We start from the raw sequence: 8,138 nt of genomic DNA on the forward strand, positions 1-8,138 counted from the left end.
CTTGTATTGATGCAGAGGGAAGCAGCGTGGTCTGTTACAGCTTGAAGACACTTGAACTTGAGTAAAACCAAACATAATCAGCGTACTGTGTGACATTGTTGTATCTAGACTACTGATCTTAACAAAAGGGAATGAATAACAGACAAAATACTAAGGAAATGTCTGTGTCTGCTAAAAGGCAGATTGCTCACGTATCACTGGTCTACGGATAAGACAAGTAACTCTACACTTAGAGGCATGAATGAGAAACACTAAAGGAATCCAATGTGTGGATGCAAGCAATGGATTCCAATGGAAAACAGTGTTGGGAGGGAAAAACAAGGATGCTGCTTGATGTTGAAGAATCATCTTAAAGCAGTCACATGAGTGGACCTGTGTCATTTAGTATTGAAATGTATAGAGGGACAAAATGACACACTCACTCTGTATGAGCAAACAGAAGAACGACTGGTGAGTGAAAGACAAAAATGACCCAGAGCATTGGAAGGGTTTTTTTGGTTTGTTAATGCTATTGTTAATTTGAGCGGCAAAAAATGCAAACGGATAAAAAAAAAAAAAAGAACAATATTCAACATTTTGCCCATGTCACTTAACTCTTCTACTCATTTTATCTTTGTTATACCCACATCAAAATGCTTTTTCTACATGGGCTTTCACACCAATTGGTTAAGGGTCTGCTTATTATGGGGTCAACTTGGGCCAAGGGCTTACATTTACTCAGAAAGATTTCCAAACGAATACATAAATAATTGTGCTTGTTCAATGCATAGAAATGACTTGCATGATGGCATGTTTTGATCAGAAATCTTGCATGAATAATCATAGTCCACAAGACACTAATACTCAGACCACAACGGTGGCTCGACTGTAAGATCGAGACATTGTCAAAATTTGAAAGTTAAGAGTTATAAATCATTTGTTTAACAAAGAGAAGTGATATGGGGTTGATAATCTAAAATGGATCCTATTTTTTCTCTCATTAATCAACACTTTCAAATGACAGATATCGAATTGTTGCCTCTATAGACAGGAGAGTGGACTCTGTTGGTACTCCAACATGGTGGATCAGTGGAGAAATACAAATAATTTTTTGCTGCTCTGGAGATTGTGAGTGTGGAAGATATGGGATTGGATGTCTGTGTGTATCATGGGACTAAACTGTTGGTTGATTTCAAGAGTGGAAAAACACTGTAAAACTAAAAAGCTTATATTTATAATTTATATGCACCTATGTAATGTTCCATACCATCTGCCTTTAGTTTTGTGTGAGAGGGCATTTTGAGAGTCTTAGTGTATAAGTGGTTAGTGGGGATTTCACAGGTATGGCAAGCTCATTTCCATTTCTGATGTTTCTCTATGGATGGTTAGACTTTTCTGAAAGGGCTGAGAAGGGTTTTGGTGAGCTAAATTATTATTGTTCAACTTGGATATCATTTTGGCTCATTTACATTTTGACATTTTGTTTTGTTCTGTTTTGGTTTTTTTCTTCCCTGGCATTTGCAAATGTCATTTTCATGTTTTGGTGGCTGATGAGTCTCTCATTTTACAGTTTTATAAGCCACATCTAGGTTGATGTTGAGGGAGCCGATCTTGTGCTAGACCATATTTGTTATGGGTGTAAGTGACCTGTTAGAGAGAGAAACAGAAATTTGTGAATGGATGATGAAAACATTTTGTGGAGAAGCCAAAGAGACCTGCCTTGTTACCCCTTGTTGCCCTTTGTCCATGGAGTGGGATTGGGTGAAGTATGCCCTGCCCATTCTGTTTTTTCGCTGTCATTGTTAGACGGAGAGACCCTAGAAATGTATGCAATGCTTGAAGAATTCACCCCTTTTTCTCAGGAGATATTATAGATGTACTATTATGAGCTCTGCAACTAAATGCAAGTGAATGTGATGGGAGTATTTATGAAACCATGTTTTACTCTTTTGTGTTATATGCCACGCTGATGGACAATGATCTCGGCTGGTTGCCTTATCGGGGCAGCCGCCCGGTCAGGGGCCAGTTTAGAGCTTCCTGCTTATGACGCTTAGAAATATAGGGCTAGAAGCATCTCAGTGAAACGGCAACATTTCGCTCGCTTGTAAGGGCGGCATTTGTATTGGTAGTGGATTACATTTGTGGTTACGTCACTATGGACTGTAGTCTGGTCTCAATAAATTTCAATAAACACAATAATATTGCTCACCCCAACAGCAATCACAGATATAGGAAACACTGTGAGGAGATGTCATGAGAGTGAATTGGGATATGTTGGTTTGAGCAGCACACTTAATTCTTTCTGAGGCTAAAGTGGTTTGCTCAGTGGATAGGCCCCGGATTTCAGTATTTAATAACACGTGCTCTGAAGCCTCTCATTTGCCATTTTTCTTCATATTGCTATACTGCATAAAAAATACCAAATAACCAACAGAGCACTGGATGCATTGTTATGGTACTGTGAGCCTAAGCACCACACCAGAGCTTTTGCACTTCCTGTTGTGCAGTGATGTCACTTCCTGTTTATGAATAAATCCCTCATCCCTTCTCAAGTTCTATGGTCCAGTTGCTGCATGAGATCTCCAAAATCAGTGTGGGTGTTAACTTGAACCAAATAAAACTGAATGATAAGCATAAAAGCTACTGCCGTCCATTTTCTCCAAGACCACCATGGATACACAGAAATGTATTACAGAAAACTAAAAAAATAGACACACATACATTCATTTGGGAAAAAAAAAAAAATTGTACAGTTCAGGCTATGTTGTATACGGCACAAACTGCAAAAGTTAAGAATGGACTTTTTAAGAAACTATAAATAATGTAATATATCATTTTATTTTAACGGCATGCATAGTTTTTTGTAAATACAGAATTACCTAAAAAAAACTACAGCTAATAATCTAACACTAAATATTAATAACCATAAATAGAATGGCTTCCAGCTGACACCCCTTGTCACACTTGTCACACACTAGGCTGTGACATATTTGTTAGATGGAGTAGATTTTTTTGAGTCACTTTTCACATAAAAGAGGGGAGTAAGCTAAAAGATAGAAGATCTATATTAAAGAGCAAAAATTATATTTAAATCTCTATATAAATCAACACATATACAGAGCTATATTACATATATATTATATATATGTTCTAACACACACATATATATATAGTATATATATATATATATTAGAACAATGTCCGTAACTCAACTCTCCAGTCCACTCCTTGTATTGAGGTGAAACCAGTACCACAGAGTGTAATTGATCATGTTTCTTTCTTTGTGCGATATGTTCAGAGAATGACCAAAACTGGCCTGCCTTCTACATGCTGGGTACCAGCGTACAATGCATGGTGTTGTACTGGCTGCTTGCTGAGAATTGTGTAGCCTGCCTTGGTGAGAGGATTGCACTACCAGCACACCCTTTTGTACATGTGTGAAGATGTTTTGCCCATAATTTCCTAAACTTTACACACAAACACATACATACACACACAAACACATAGCCTTTGGCAGGCCACTGCTGGCCGATCAGTGTGCCCCGGTATGAGCCACAGCTCACGTTGTGTGACAGATTTTTGCTCGTTTCAGCTCTAACCCTCTTTCATGTTCCCCCCTTAACACACCACTGCAGTTTGGAGTTGATCTTTAATTTTTGCTGTCATTTTCAATATGATATATCTAATGATTTAAGGGTTAGTTGTCTTACCTGTCTGTGTGTTTGTTTCTGGTGCAATATCTCTTAACGGCACGTGCCTTTTTAGCTTCCTATTTAGTCTGTCAATAAAATCAGTAATGAGGATATCTCAAAACCCATGGGAGTGAATCAAAATGGAGCACGACAGAAACCATGTATTGAGTTAAACATTCAAAATTAACTAATAAACAGAAAACTCACCACCTAGACTAGACTGACTGAACTAACATCTTGTAGAGTCATGTAGTACAAGTGCTCTCTCTCTGTGTTCTGCTTACTGGTTGTTTGACTAGTAAGAGAACAGCTTGCCTTCTGTTTTACACTTCTGTTCATTTCCAATGTTGATTTACCTATTGGTTTATGTAGCCTTTCTTTTGTAGCATGACTGAGATAAATTTCTTTTCTTTACTGAAAATAGGCTCATTGAAAAAAGCCTTTTGACTGTTGTTGTTATCTCTTGCCACTAATACAGTCAGAGAGAGGACGTGTGTTGCACAACCACATGGGACATTAAATGAGAATCAGTGAAAGATTGTCTTCATTTGAGCACGAATCTATTTCCAAACAATAAAGCAGCCTTCCAGTTACATCTCGGAGTGGCGTCATTTTTGGGGTATAAAATGAATGAGTATTACTTTATCATGTAGCATATGTTCCACCATGTCTGACAATGATAATGTTTGACTGCTGCTTAACTACCTAATTTAATGTAACAATTGTGAGACAATTTCTATTATTAACCTTAATCTTAACACGGTAAGTGGTGTAGTAATCTGTGGCTCTCCTAATGAAAGGCACAACACTTTGAAACTTCAAATGCAATGAATATATGAAGTGTTTTCCTAACTCTATCCCTGAAATCACTTGCAGAAGTTGCAGACATAACAGTGAAAATGCTGCCAGTGAGACCACATAAGACACAGATAGAGTGATAGAGAGAGAGCAACATGAGAAGACTGGAGTCTAATTAGGTGTGGGAGGCACCACAACACAGTATACTAGAGCTGTGCCCACATTACCTTCAATTTCATTCTCCTTGTTCATGTTTTGATGCCGTAATACTTGATTTAGGTCTATTGTTTGAGTTGATTGGGGTGCTGTGTTGTGGGGTGTGTCATGGTGCAGCAGCATTGAGACTACAAAAGCAGGTGCGTGTGCACGCGTGTGTGTTTCTTTCCCTCCTTCCCCCTCCTCTCTGTGTGTGTGTGTGTGTGTGTGTGAGGTGGCGCACCGAGTGAGGGAGGAAGAGAGGGAAGGAGAGGGGGTAAGCAGAGACAGCACTGCAGTGCAGATAGATGAATGCAGTGGCCTGGGCTGAGTCAGCAGCATGTTCCCAATAGGCTCAGACTGTACAGTGCACTGTATAGCACCTCCTTACCCACAGCAGGCAGGCAGGGGGAGAGGGAGCTACAGCAAGAAGACGAAAAGTAAATGAGAACAATAAACAGGCAGGAGGGATAGAAAAGAAGCTCACTAGCCTCTTGATACGGATTGTATGAATTTACCCTTCACCTTTTCTGTGCATTGCTACGCATGTGTTTGGACTGCAAGAATATGACTTGTTTTGTACAGTTTTTGACTAGATTGCACAGTATATTCACTGGGTTACTGAGTAACATATGATGGGATTTCACTGTTCTGATTATATATATTGGTCCCTGCAATCTGTTACATTTATACAAATAATGAAAAACACAAAATTAAGTTAGTGCTTTTCAAAAATGTGATAAATGTGATTGATAATAATTATTCAAAAACATGTTTTAAAGGAAAATGCATTTTGATGGTTGATTTTATATTATTTAAATTACAGTCTATGTATAGGTATAAATTGTTAATTTATATTTTATACCTATAGATTTTGTGGGCAAAACAATACAAATGTAACTTGAATTGATCAGCTTTTGTGTTAAAGCAATCTCATGGATCCCATGTTGAGTTGATTGTAATGATTGTAATGTTAAACATCAGTAATACACAATTGATTACATTCTGAAATTAACCCCGCCCCTTACCCCTATATATTTCAAAATGTGTGGCTTCACTAAATAGACACAATCAAAATGTCTGTGTGCTGCATATAAACATCTCTCACTTGTACGTCTTTTTTTCCTTTTCTCTAGGTTTATGTCCTCCTTGCATCCATCTGAACCGCAAGTCTTAGTTGCAGCGGTGGGATGTGGATTAAGTAGGACATCGGTTTTATCCGTCAGACCGTTTGGGGTGGGAGCAGGTGTGTGTGTGAAAGAGAGAGGGAGAGCGACAAAGAAGAAAAGAGGGAGAGTGTGTGATGATGGAAAGGAAGAGTCACTGTCCCTCTCTCTCGGGGTCAGTCAGAGTGGCCCATACATGACACATTAAAAGGGCTAACCTATGTTTTAGACTTAAACGTCCTCTGTGGCTTTCTCTGTGCAGGACTCGTATGGGTTGTAATGAGGCAGAAAATTAATTCCACCTCTGAGAATGAGAGGCCACAAACACAGCTGAGCCCTGTGAACTGAAGTGTCCCCACCCTCTATACAAGCAGCTCCGGTTAGCAAAAGCAGGGTGGACATATAAGAAAAAATATAAGTGTGTGTGTGTGTGTGTGTGTCTGTTTATCTGTGCTTGTCTGTGTCTGCGTGTTGGGATGTGTGTCTGAGCATGCTGGCATGTTTGTGTGGATACTGCAGGGTCAGAGGGCAAGCCTAGCACTGTTGCCAGGACACAGGTCCCACAACACTTTCATATCCATTGGAAATGAAAGTTAAACTGCATAGACTGCTGTTCAGACACATTTAGGAGATTTTTTTTATTCAACCAATTGAATCAGTCAAGTATTTATCAGCCTCTCCCACAGAGACTCTGCTGACTGCCTGGAATGTTCTGCAGCTATCTTACTCCCTCTAGTGGGACTTAAAGGAATTAACTCGAGACACTGCTATGGGTTAAAATAGAAATGAGTCATCCTACAAAGTTGTCTGATAGTCTATATGTAAACTAAAACTATAGGACAAAAACTAGGTGTTAAACATTGTTGTAAACTGAAATAAAAATAAGAATCTGACTTTGTGGAAAAACTGAGCTAAAACTATATTGTCTAATTAACTAAAATATAATTAAAATATATGTCGAATGATTTTAGTTTTAATCTTTTTGTTTATGTGCCGGCTATTTTTTACTGAACCCTAATTGAAAAATGTATGTAAATAGGCAACATTTTAAAAAGGTATTTATATTGTTTGTACGCAATATCTGTAGCAAACACAAAATACCTTTTCTGATCTCCTATCATTATACCTACTACCCTTACCAAAAATAAGAAAATAAGAAAAACTAAATTACATTTGTAAAATAAATACATAATAATAACAATAACAATAATAAAAACTAAACTAAAAATAAACACACACTGAAATCCAACTAAGGCTAAACTGAAATTGAAATAAAACTGAAAGTATAGCCTACAAACAAAAACTAAAACACATTTCTGACTTTAATCTCATACATTTCTGAGTTTTTTCTCGCACGTTTCTGGGGGTTTTTTCCCTCACATTTTTTCAAGCAACTTCCTGACTTTAATCTCAGAATTACATGAATCTCAAAAACAAATCACCTACATTGACCCTAATACTCTTCCGTAAAAAAACAACAACCCTTGAGCTACGACTACGAGCACTTCCTATGAGCCTTATGCTAGCTAGTCCGCTTTATCGAGCCCGGAACGTTAAAGTAGCTAGCGTCCAAGCTTCAGTGTGGGAGTCTATATCTACTGGATGATAATTTATCAATATAATTACCTTTAAATGGACTCCAGACGAACTTCATTACTTTACACCGGTAGCTCACCTGCTGGTCGGTTTCCTCCGCGGTCTCCCTGTCCTCAAGTCCCGGATGTAACAGAACCCACCACGGGACTTGAATGGTTTGAAATGGCGACATCAACTGGTAACCAGTCTGTGTGGTCACAAGTTATGATTATTACCTCCGCCAAGGAGGGTATGTTGTCGGTGCCGTTTGTTTGTTTGTCTGTCTGTTTGTCTGTTAGCAGGATTACGGAAAAACTTTTGGCCCGATTTTCATGAAACTTCGTGGAAGGGTGTAGCTAGCATGGCCAAGGAAGAACCCATTAAATTTTGGAGCGGATCCGGATCCGACTCACGAACAAGCAATAATAGCACGAACCTTAGCGGAGGTCTGCACTCTCTTCTAGTTAGTCAATGTTTTATTTATTTATACTGACAATATCTGACAAAAAAAAGTTTGGTTGTCATGGCAGGTCTGTCGAGTTCAGACCAAGGAGTCCCCAGTTCGCCGTTTGTGTCCGCTTCACCCAGCGTCCAGGTCCAGACCTCCCCGCTCTGCAGTGAGTCAGTCTGTTAACAGCTGTCTTATTAATGTGTGGTTTAATGTTGGCCTTACAAACTTGTCTGTGGACACAACTGAAAATATGGCCTCATATTCTGCCTAGAAATGTATATA

Source organism: Centroberyx affinis, unplaced genomic scaffold (genome assembly GCF_046629955.1).
Source record: "Centroberyx affinis isolate AG114_WGS23_722 - 3 ecotype Tasmania unplaced genomic scaffold, CSIRO-AGI_Caff_v1 ptg001446l_1, whole genome shotgun sequence".
NCBI classification, from domain to species: domain Eukaryota; kingdom Metazoa; phylum Chordata; class Actinopteri; order Beryciformes; family Berycidae; genus Centroberyx; species Centroberyx affinis.